This window comes from Ranitomeya imitator, chromosome 2 (genome assembly GCF_032444005.1).
Source record: "Ranitomeya imitator isolate aRanImi1 chromosome 2, aRanImi1.pri, whole genome shotgun sequence".
In the NCBI taxonomy this organism is placed as follows: domain Eukaryota; kingdom Metazoa; phylum Chordata; class Amphibia; order Anura; family Dendrobatidae; genus Ranitomeya; species Ranitomeya imitator.
In genome coordinates this window covers 206,692,435-206,705,290 of record NC_091283.1, presented here as the reverse complement: position 1 = coordinate 206,705,290, position 12,856 = coordinate 206,692,435, and the positions used below count along the sequence as shown (strand labels likewise).

At 41.3% G+C, this 12,856-nt stretch overlaps 1 protein-coding gene across 1 annotated transcript in view; it reads left to right on the top strand.

Annotated features, from left to right (window-relative positions):
* Positions 1-12,856, top strand: part of LHX6 (LIM homeobox 6) — a 225,995-nt gene that overhangs the window by 140,949 nt on the left and 72,190 nt on the right. The gene's annotated exons all lie outside the window — the stretch shown is intronic.

The window sequence follows — 12,856 nt, the reverse complement described above, 5'->3', positions numbered from 1 at the left end:
GTGTTTGTCTTTTCTGAGGTGCAATTAAAGTTTGATATATTTTTTGTAAATTCTATGGGTGTGCATACCATTATTGGTCCAGTCTTTTCTCTCTTGTGGTTCCATCTCAAGGAGGATCACAAGGAAATGGGCAGCATGTGACTTAAATATGAGCGTCTGAGCAAGGGGTCTGAATACTTACAGTATGATCATGTGATATTTCAGTTTTTCTTTTTTATTAAATTTGCAAAAATTTCTACATTTCTGTTTCTTCAGTCAAGATGGGGTTCAGAGTATGTATGTACTGTGTATATATATATATATATATTTTTTTTTTTATACAGTGGGTAAAAAAGTATTTAGTCAACCACCAATTGTGCAAGTTCTCCCACTTAAAAAGACGAGAGAGGCCTGTAATTGACATCATAGATAGACCACAACTGTCACATCCTTGCTTCCACCGCGGCTCCCTGCCCCTTGTTGTACTCACCTATCTTCGGCGCCTCGGCACGCCTCCACTGCTGCAGGTTCCCGTCTGGCGTCCTCTCCTCTGCGCGCACACACCTCTGAGAGTGTCCCTGCCTCTCTGTCCTTCCTATCTCCTGGAGGACTCCAACCTGGAAGTTCTCACAGTGCTGGCCTTATTTACCCGCCTTTTCCTCCAAACTTTGCCTTGTGTTCATTTGTACCTGCAAGTGATTTAGGCTGCACTATTGTCCAGCGTTTCGTATAACCTGACCTTGTGCTTCTTCCATTATCCCTCTAGGTCTCGTCTCTGTTCCTCATCCTGTTGGCTCCTACTTTGTCCTGCCTGCTTGTCCATGTCCACTGCACCGTCCTTGTTCCAGTCGCCAGTCTCACCTCAGATACCTACCGGTTCGTGCTGCCCTCTTGTACCACCCCTCTGTCCTGCCTTAGTCCTCTTAGTCTAGTATACCTTTCTGGGTCCTACTTCTAGCCCTTTCACTCTGCCTTCCAGCTGCCGTGGCGATAGTCTCTCACAGGTCTGCCCCTAACGCTCCCTGTATAGGGGTGATCCATCTGGTCAGCTCGCCCGTGGGAGGATCGTTGTTATGGTCCAGTAGGTCCGCCCCTTCGTACCTTCTGTAGCATCTCCATCTGTGTCACAACAACTATGAGAGTCAAAATGAGATAACAAATACAGAAAATCAATTTGTCTGATTTGGCAAGATTTATTTTGCAAACTATGGTGGAAAATAAGTATTTGGTCATTAACAAATGTTCATCTCAATATTTTGCTATATATCCTTTGTTGGCAATGACAGGATTTTTCTGTAAGTCTTCACAAGGTTGGCACACACAGTTGTTGGTAGTATGTTGGCCCATTCCTCCATGCAGATCTCCTCTAGAGCAGTGATGTTTTGGGCCTGTCACTGGGCAACACGGAATTTCCACTCCCTCCAATGGTTTTCTATGGGTTTGAGATCTGGAGACTGGCTAGGCCACTCCAGGACCTTCATATGCTTCTTACAAAGCCACTCCTTTGTTGCCCTGACAGTGTGCTTAGGATCATTATCATGCTGAAAGACCGATCCATGTTTCGTCTTCATTGACCTCGCTGATGGAAGGAGATTTGCACTCAAAATCTCACGATACATGGCCCCATTCTTTCATGTACACGGATTAGTCGTCCTCGTCCCTTTGCAGAGAAACAGCCTCAAATCATGATGTTACCACCCCCATGCTTCACAGTAGTTATAGTGTTCTTTGGGTACAACTCAGCATTCTGTCTCCTCCAAACACGAGTTTTGTTTCTACCAAACAGTTCTACTTTGGTTTCATCAGACCATATGACATTCTCCCAATATTCTTCTGTATAATCCAAATGCTCTCTAGCAAACTTTAGATGGGCTCGGACATGTACTGGCTTAAGCAGGGGAACACGCCTGACACTGCAGGATCTGAGTCCCTGTTACTGATGTAGCCTTTGTTACGGTGGTCCCAGCTCTATGCAAGTCATTCACTAGTTCCCCCCGTGTGGTTCTGGGATTGTTGCTCACCGTTCTTATGATCATTTTGACCCCATGCGGTGAGATCTTGCATGGAGCCCGAGATCGAGGGAGATTATCAGTGGTCTTGTATGTCTTCCATTTTCTTATTATTTCTCCAACAGTTGATTTCATCACACCAAGCTGCTTGCCTATTGCAGATTGTGTTCCCAGCCTGGTGCAGGGCAATAATTTTTGTTTCTGGTGTCCTTCCATAGCTCTTTGGTCTTCGCTATAGTGGAGTTTGGAGTGTGACTGTTTGAGGTTGTGGACAGGTGTCTTTTATACTGATAACAAGTTCAAACAGGCGCCATTACTACAGGTAATGAGTGGAGGACAGAGGAGCCTCTTAAAGAAGAAGTTACAGTTCTGTGAGAGCCAGAAATCTTGCATGTTTTTAGGTGACCAAATACTTATTTTCCAGGATAATTTGCAAAATAAATGTTGCCAAATCAGACAAGGTGACTTTTTGGATTTGTTTTCTCATTTTGACTCTCATAGTTGTGGTCTACCTATGATGTCATCTTTTTAAGTGGGAGAACTTGCACAATTGGTGGTTGACTAAATACTTTTTTTCCCCTTTTTCCCCACTGTGTATATATATACAGTATATGTATGTTTATACAGTACAGACCAAAAGTTTAGACACACCTTCTCATTTAAAGATTTTTCTGTATTTTCATGACTATGAAAATTGTAAATTCACACTGAAGGCATCAAAACTATGAAATAACACATGTGGAATTATATACTTAACAAAAAAGTGTGAAACAACTGAAAATATGTCTTATATTCTATGTTCTTTAAAGTAGCCACCTTTTGCTTTGATGACTGCTTTGCATACTCTTGGCATTCTCTTGATGAGCTTCAAGAGGTAGTCACCGGGAATGGTCTTCCAACAATCTTGAAGGAGTTCCCAGAGATACTTAGCACTTGATGGCCCTTTTGCCTTCACTCTGCGGTCCAGCTCACCCCAAACCATCTCGATAGGGTTCAGGTCTGGTGACTGTGCAGGCCAGGTCATCTGCGTAGCACCCCATCACTCTCCTTCTTGGTCAAATAGCCCTTACACAGCCTGGAGGTGTGTTTAGGGTAATTGTCCTGTTGAAAAATAAATGATGGTCCAACTAAATGCAAACTGGATGGAATAGCATGCCACTGCAAGATGCTGTGGTAGCCATGTTGGTTCAGTATGCCTTCAATTTTGAATAAATCCCCAACAGTGTCACCAGCAAAGCACCCCCACGCCATCACACCTCCTCCTCCATGCTTCACGGTGGGAACCAGGCATGTAGAGTCCATTCGTTCACCTTTTCTGCGTCGCACAAAGACACGGTGGTTGGAACCAAAGATCTCAAATTTGGACTCATCAGACCAAAGCACAGATTTCCACTGGTCTAATGTCCATTCCTTGTGTTCTTTAGCCCAAACAAGTCTCTTCTGCTTGTTGTCTGTCCTTAGCAGTGATTTCCTAGCAGCTATTTTACCATGAAAGCCTGCTGCACAAAGTCTCCTCTTAACAGTTGTTGTAGAGATGTGTCTGCTGCTAGAACTCTGTGTGGCATTGACCTGGTCTCTAATCTGAGCTGCTGTTAACCTGCGATTTCTGAGGCTGGTGACTCGGATAAACTTATCCTCAGAAGCAGAGGTGACTCTTGGTCTTCCTTTCCTGGGGCGGTCCTCATGTAAGCCAGTTTCTTTGTAGCGCTTGATGGTTTTAGCCACTGCACTTGGGGACACTTTCAAAATTTTCCCAATTTTTCGGAATGACTGATCTTCATTTCTTAAAGTAATGATGGCCACTCGTTTTTCTTTACTTAGCTGCTTTTTTCTTGCCATAATACAAATTCTAACAGTCTATTCAGTAGGACTATCAGCTGTGTATCCACGAGACTTCTGCACAACACAACTGATGGTCCCAACCCCATTTATAAGGCAAGAAATCCCACTTATTAAACCTGACAGGGCACACCTGTGAAGTGAAAACCATTCCTGGTGACTACCTCTTGAAGCTCATCAAGAGAATGCCAAGAGTGTGCAAAGCCGTCATCAAAGCAAAAGGTGGCTACTTTGAAGAACCTAGAATATAAGACATATTTTCTGTTGTTTCACACTTTTTTGTTAAGTATATCATTCCACGTGTTAATTCATAGTTTTGATGCCTCCAGTGTGAATGTACAATTTTCATAATCATGAAAATACAGAAAAATCTTTAACTGAGAGGGTGTGTCCAAACTTTTGGTCTGTACTGTATATTAATATATATATGTATATTATATTATATATATATATATTTATATACTATATACTAGATCCAAAAAGGAACCTATCTTTAAATGAGAAGGTGTGTCCAAACTTTTGGTCTGTACTGTATATATATGTATATATATATATATATATATATATATATATATACATATAGTTTTTTGCAAAGCCAGCTTACCGCTTTGAAGAAACAGGAATACATCCAACCTGTGGTTACAGTTCGCACGGAAAATGGATTGGGACAAATCCACACATGTAAAGAAAAAACTTTTTGTTTCTCCAGTGTTCAGTCCAATGGTAGAGTAAAATATACCTTTTATTTATCCATTAAAAAGTTCCAGATTTCTTCAGTTACAATATTGCATACATTCAATCCCTTATGGACCTATATATATATATATATATATATATATATATATATACATATATATATCGTATATACTCGAGTATAAGCCGACCCCCTTAATTTTGCCACAAAAAACTGGGAAAACTTATTGACTCGAGTATAAGCCTAGTGTGGAAAATGCAGCAGCTACCGGTGAATTTCAAAAATAAAAATAGATGCTCCATACCGTTCATTATTTATTGCCCCATAAGATGCTCCATATAAAGCTGTGCCACATATAATGCTCCATACTGTTCATTATGGCCCCATAGATGCTCCATATAAAGCTGTGCCCCATATACAATGCTCTGCACTGTTTATTATGGCCCCATAGATGCTCCATATAAAGCTGTGCCCCATATAATGCTCTGCACCGTTCATTATGGCCCAATAGATGCTCCATATAAAGCTGTGCCATATATAATGCTCTGCACCATTCATTATGACCCCATAGATGCTCCACATAAAGCTGTCCCACATTTAATGCTTTGCACCGTTCATTATGGCCCCATAGATTCTCCACATAAAGCTGTGCCCCATATATAATGCTCTGCACTGTTCATTATGGCCCCATAGATGCTCCATATAAAGCTGTGCCCCATATATAATGCTCTGCACTGTTCATTATGGCCCCATAGATGCTCCATATAAAGCTGTGCCATATATAATGCTCTGCACCATTCATTATGGCCCCATAGATGCTCCATATAAAGCTGTGCCATATAGAATGCTCTGCACCGTTCATTATGGCCCCATAGATGCTCCACATAAAGCTGTGCCATATATAATGCTCTGCACCATTCATTATGGCCCCATAGATGCTCCATATAAAGCTGTGCCACATTTAATGCTCTGCACTGTTCATTATTGCCCCATAGATTCTCCATATAAAGCTGTGCCACATTTAATGCTCTGCACCGTTCAGTATGGCCCCATAGATGCTCCATAGAAAGCTGTGCAATATATAATGCTGCTGCTGCTGCAATAAATAGAAAAAATCACATACTCACCTCTCTTGCTCAGGACGCTGGCGCTTTCAATATTTACCTGCTCCTCGTGCGGCTCCGTCTCCAGCACTGACGCTCAGCACCAGTGACCTGAGCGTCACAGCCAGAGGACACTGGAGACGGAGCCGAACCGGAGCAAGGAGCAGGTAAATATCGCGCAGCGCTGCGCTCCCCGTATACTTACCTGCTCTTGGTGCGGTCGCTGCAGTCCCTGCTTCTTCCACCGTTGCATATTCTTCCTGTATTGAGCGGTCACAGTTACCGCTCATTGCAGTCATGAATATGCGGCTCCACCTCTATGGGAGGTGGAGCCGCATATTCATGACTGTAATGAGCGGCACCATGTGACCACTCAGTACAGGGAGAATCTGCAGTGCTGGAAGAAGCAGGGACTGCAGGGACCGCGCCGGGAGTAGGTAAGTATACCTCCCGGTATATGACTCAAGTATAAGCCGAGAGGGGGACTTTCAGCACCCAAAAATGGGCTAAAAATCTCAGCTTATACTCGAGTATATACGGTGTATATATATATATATATATATATATATATATATATATATATATATATATTTATATATATACATGGTACTGTGCAAAAGTGATGGGTGGGTGTGGAAAAAATGCTGTACAGTAATAATGTTTTCAACTATAGAAGTGTTAATAGTTCATTTCTTTCAGTTATCGAAATGCAAAATGAATGAACAGAAGGGAAATGTAAATTACATCAAGATTAGGTGTAACCGCATTCACTCTTCTAGGTGCTCTTGCATAAAGTCAGGGATTTAGTAGTAAAGAAAAAAATAAGTATTGAACACGTCACCAATTTTCTATGTAAGTGTACTTTTAATGGTGCTATTGTCATGAATTTCTCACCAGATGTCGGTAACAACCGTCCAATCCACACAGGGAAAGAAATCACCATACATGTCCATAAATTTAGTTATGTGTAATAATGAGAAATGACAGAGAGAAAAGTATTGAACACGGTTACTGAAATTTATTTAATACCTCGTACAAAAGCCTTTATTGGCGATGAAGCTTCAAGACGCCTCCTGCATGGAGAAACTAGTCGCATGCATTGCTCAGCTGTGATTTTTGCCCATTCTTCCACACAAACACTTTTCATATCTTGAAGGTCCCGTAGGTTCCTTCTATCGACTCTGAGCTTTAGTTCCTTCCATACATTTTCTATTGGATTCAGGTTCGGTGATCGGCTCCACTATTCTAGCAGCTTTATTTCCTTTCTCTGAAAGCAATTAAGAGTTTCCTGGGTTGCATATTTGTGATCACTGTCTTGCTAAAATGTCCTCCCTTGTTACAGCTTCATCATCCTGATAGATGGCAGCATATTTTTATCAAGAATGTCTCAGTTCATTTGTCCATTCACCCTTCCTTCAATTACATGAAGTTTGCCAGTGCCGTATGCTAAAAAATGGCCCTGCACCATGTTGTTCCCAACTCCAAACTTCACTGTTGGTATGGTGTTTTTTGGGTGATATTCAGTGCCTTTTGGCTTCCAAAAATGATGTGTATTATCGCGTCCAAAGAGTTCAATTTTTTGTCTCATTTGACCAGGCTATAGAGGTTGTGTGGTGAGTGTGCATACAGGCCAGGGAGGTTGTGTGGTGAGTGGGCATACAGGCCAGGGAGGTTGTGTGGTGAGTGGGCATACAGGCCAGGGAGGTTGTGTGGTGAGTGGGCATACAGGTCATGGAGGTTGTGTGGTGAGTGGGCATACAGGCCATGGAGATTGTGTGGTGAGCGGGCATACAGGTCATGGAGGTTGTGTGGTGAGCGGGCATACAGGTCATGGAGGTTGTTCGGTGAGCGTGCATACAGGCCATGTTGGTTGAGTACTTTACTTATAGTTTTTTTTAAGCAACTGTACCTGCCGATTTCAGGTCTTTTTGCAGCTCTCCACAGCCTTTGCTCTTGAACAACTCTTGTTATAATTCGTTTCACTTTTTTTTCTAAAATCATGTGGGGAGCACCTGGTCATGGCCTGATTATGGCGAAATTATTCTCTTTACACTTCCGAATTATGGCTCCAACAGTGTACACTGGAACTTTCATTACCTTAGAAATTCTTCGTTAAAAAAGCAATCAGAATTCTGACATTAAAATCATATCCAAAATAATGGACGACAGACTGGCTTCCATTTTACCTCCCCTCATATCTCCAGTACAGGCAGGTTTTATAGAAGATCGCTCAACCACCTTAAATATCAGAAAAGTACTTCTGGTACTGGACAAAATCGATTTCTCAACTAACTTAACAGATTCCCCAGAGATCATCTCATTAGACGCGGAAAAGGCCTTTGATAGCGTTAATTGGGAGTGGTAATACAAAGTCTTAGCAAAAATGTCATTAACAGGCCCCTTCCTTAACCCCTTTACCCCAAAGGGTGGTTTGCACGTTAATGACCGGGCCAATTTTTGCAATTCTGACCACTGTCCTTTTATGAGGTTATAACTCTGAAACGCTTCAACGGATCCTGGTGATTCTGACAATGTTTTCTAGTGACATATTTTACTTCATGATAGTGGTAACATTTCTTTGATATTACCTGCGTTTATTTGTGAAAAAAGCAGAAATTTGGTGAAAATTTTGAAAATTTCGCAATTTTCCAACTTTGAATTTTTATGCCCTTAAATCACAGAGATATGGCACACAAAATACTTAATCAGTAACATTTCCCACATGTCTACTTTACATCAGCACAATTTTGGAAGCAATGTTTTTTTGTTAGGGAGTTATAAGGGTTAAAAGTTGACCAGCAATTTCTCATTTTTACAACGCCATTTTTTTTAGGGACCACATCACATTTGAAGTCACTTTGAGGAGTCTATATGATAGAAAATGCCCAAGTGTGACACCATTCTAAAAACTGCACCCCTCAAGGTGTTTTTAAAAAATGAACATTTAACTTTTTTTCGCAAAAAAATTACTTCAGATCCAATTTGTTTTATTTTATTAAGGGTAACAGGAAAAATTGAACTCCAAGAGTTGTTGGGCAATTTGTCCTGAGTACGCCGATACCCCATACGTGGAGGTAAACCACTGTTTGGGCGCATGGCAGAGCTCGGAAGGGAAGGAGCGCCATTTGACTTTTCAATGCAAAATTGACTGGAATTGAGATAGGACACCATGTCGCGTTTGCAGAGCCCCTGATGTGCCTAAACATTGAAACCCCCCACAAGTGACAACATTTTGGAAAGTAAACCCCTTAAGGAACTTATCAAGATGTGTGATGAGCACTTTGAACCCCCAAGTGTTTCACAGAAGTTTATAATGTAGAGCCGTAAAAATAAAAAAGCATTTTTTTTCACAAAAATCATCTTTTCGCCCCCAATTATTTATTTTTCCAAGGGTAAGAGAAGAAATTGGACAGCAAAAGTTATTGTGCAATTTGTCCTGAGTACGCTGATACCCCATATGTGGGGGGGAACCACTGTTTGGGCGCATGGCAGAGCTCGGAAGGGCGGAAGGGAAGGAGCAACGTTTTGCTTTTTCGACACAGAATTGGCTGGAATTGAGATTGGACGTCATGCTGCGTTTGCAGAGCCCCTGATGTGCCTAAACAGTGGAAACCCCCCAATTCTAATTTCAACCCTAACCCAACACACCCCTAACCCTAATCCCAACCCTAACCACACCCCTAACCCTAATCCCAACCCCAACACACCCCTAACCCTGACATACCCCTAACCCAACCATAAACGTAATCCAAACACTAACCCCAACTCTAGCCCCAACCCTAACCCTAATGGGAAAATGGAAATTAATACATTTTTTATTTTATTACTTTTCCTTAACTAAGGGGATGATGAAGGGGGGGTTTGATTTACTATTTATAGCGGGTATTTATAGTGGATTTTTGTTTGTCAGCCGTCACACACTAAAAGACGCTTTTTATTGCAAAAAATAGTTTTTGCGTCACCACATTTTGAGAGCTATAATTTTTTCCATATTTTGGTTCACAGAGTCATGTGAGGTCTTGTTTTTTGCAGGACGAGTTGACGTTTTTATTGGTATAATTTTCGGGTCCGTGACTTTCTTTGATCGCTTTTTATTCTGATTTATGTTAGGCAGAATGAACAAAAAACAGCAATTCATGAATTTCTTTTGGGGGGGTGTTTATACCGTTCCGTGTTTGATAAAACTGATAAAGGAGTTTTTTTATTCGGGTCAGAACGATTACAGGAATGCCTCACTTTTATCATTTTTTTATGTTTTGGCACTTTTATACAGTAAAAACTATTTTATATAAAAAATAATTATTTTTGCATTGCTTTAATATGAAAGCTATAACTTTTTTATTTTTTCGCTGATGATGCTGTATGGTGGCTCGTTTTTGGAGGGACAAGATGACGTTTTCAGCGGTACCATGGTTATTTATATCCATCTTTTTGATCGCATGTTATTCCACTTTTTGTTCGGCGGTATGACAATAAAGCATTGATTTTCGCCTCTTTTTTTTACGGTGCTCACTGAAGGGGTTAACTAGTGGGACAGTTTTATAGGTTGAGTGGTTACGGACACGGCGATACTAAATATGTGCACGTTTATTGTTTTTTTTATTTACATAAAAAAATGTATTTATTGGAACAATATATATATATATATATATATATTTTTTTTTTTTTTTCATTTAGGAATTTTTTTTAAATATTTTTACACAGTGTAATTTTTTTTTTTTTTACTTTTTTACTTTGTCCCGGGATGGGACATCACTATATAGTGTCAGATCGCTGATCTGACACTTTGCAGAGCACTGTGTCAGATCAGAGATCTGACAGGCAGTGCAGGAGGCTCTTAGCAGGCACCGTCAAGCCACCTCCCTGTAGGACCCGGAAGGACCCCATGGTCATCTTGGATCCGGGGGCCTGCACGGAGGAGGACAGAGGAGACAATCGGAACAACGCGATTACATCGTGTTGTTTCGAGGGTCTCAGGGAAGCAAGCAGGGAGCCCCCTCCCTGCGCGATGCTTCCATGTGTTTGTTTGATCGCAGTGTTCCGGGATTAAAGTGCCGGGAGCGTTCCGTGGCACATAGTGCCGGATGTCAGCTGTGATAATCAGCTGATACCCGGCCGTGATCGGCTGCGATCCCCCCGTGAGCCTGGCTGATCGCATATGACGTACTATCCCGTCAATGGTCATACGGGCCCAGGTCACCTCGACGGGATAGTACATCTGATGTCAGAAAGGGGTTAATTACATTCGCAATTTATACTCTTCTGGAGAGCTCAGGTATACTCTCCGGGTTTTTTGTCTACTCCATTTCCCCTCGAAAAGGGAATGAGACTGGGTTGTCCGGTGTCCCCACTCCTCTGTAACCCTTAGTCTGAATTTTATCGGATCCAAATACTTTTTCCAGGATCCAATTTTCCAAGAAGTCAATTCAGGCGGCCATTTTTGCGGATGACGTCATTCTATTTATGTCCGATCCCACTTCACACCTGCCTATAGTGCTCGGCCTGCTAAAAAAATTGGGCTCTTATTCCTGTTTTGAAATTAATGTTAAAAAATGCAAAATGCTTCCACTAACTGAGAAAGGAATAAAACTCTACTCAAATATGTAATTCGGTGGTATATCTTTAGCATCTGTGTATATTACTTATCTGGGAATCAAAATAGGCCGATTGCCAACATCCTTGATGACAAAAAAAACAATGTGTGTGTATGAGATTTCTGACTTTGTCAGGAGGACTTGCTGCCTAGTGGGAAAAACCATTATTTCTAAATAATGTCAGCATCATGAGTTCTTATGGTAGAGAACCCAAAGAACAGGCTATAAAAGGAAAAGTATTTCCCGATGGGACAAGAATGTTGTAATATACAGTGGGGGAAATAAGTATTTGATCCCTTGCTTATTTTGTAAGTTTGCCCACTGACAAAGACATGAACAGTCTATAATTTTAGGGGTAGATTAATCTTAACATTGAGAGATAGAATATCAAAAATAAAATCCAGAAAAATCACATTGTATAAATTATATAAATTTATTTGCATTTTGCAGTGAGAAATAAGTATTTGATACCCTACCAACCATTAAGAGTTCTGGCTCCTACAGACCAGTTAGACACTCCTAATCAGCTCGTTACCTGCATTAAAGACAGCTGTCTTACATAGTCACCTTTATAAAAGACTCCTGTCCACAGACTCAATTAATCAGTCAGACACTAACCTCTACAACATGGGCAAGACCAAAGAGCTTTATAAGGATGTCAGGGACAAGATCATAGACCTGCACAAAGCTGGAATCGGCTACAAAACCATACTTTTTAAAAAGTCACAAAATTTGGCACAATTTCACTCCAGTCATCCGCTAGTATGTTGCCGCAATTTTTGCAGCTTTTAGTGCCACATTGTTGCAAAACCAGTTTAAGAGAGGAAAAAAGCCCATTTTTGACTTCACATCAATTTCATGGATTGTGTGCACCATTTTGATTAATTTGGTGCTAAAACCAGTAACAGCACAAAACATAAAAAGGAAAGTGACTCCAAAGCCCCGCAAACGATGAATCGGGGCCTAAGACTGTATCCTAGAAGTCTTAATTCTGAGTGTTTTTTTATTAACAGGGTTCACTTATTCATATAAGAGGTTGAGTCACAATGAGAACTTCACTTATTCATATGATAGGATAATGTTGTTGTTGGGATAATGGCCGATAGTCCCAAGAACGTTGCCTCACACTTGAATGGAACAATGATTTTGCATTTGCAGCATGGCTCCATTCATTGACTTTGGAACTTATGGCGATAGCGGGGTACAGCTCTCCATTAGGCCACCAGTTGGCTATCTCCATCAGTACCAAGAACATAAATGGAGAGGTGGTAAAGGAGACAAGTCAGAGGAGCTGTCAAACCCTCCTTGAATGCTTAAAGTTCATGTTGCCAAATCTGAGGGCAGCATGTATCCGGCACTGGGTGTATGATCTCAGTCATGTATGCCCGACTCTGAAAAACTGAAGTGTTTCATCGAAAAACATACCTTAAAAGCCACCAGGGGCTAAGACCACAACGCAGACTAGTCGGACAGGCGGGTCTCTGGCGGTTTCTCCCTGCCCGCTGATTGCCTACATGCGAGTATAGTCCGAGACACACAGATCTACTGGTGTCTGGAACATTTCTTGTAAGTTTCTTGTGAAATAATGACAAAGCATCAAGATATTCCAAGGTATGCCCACTTTACTGTGTTCTGCTG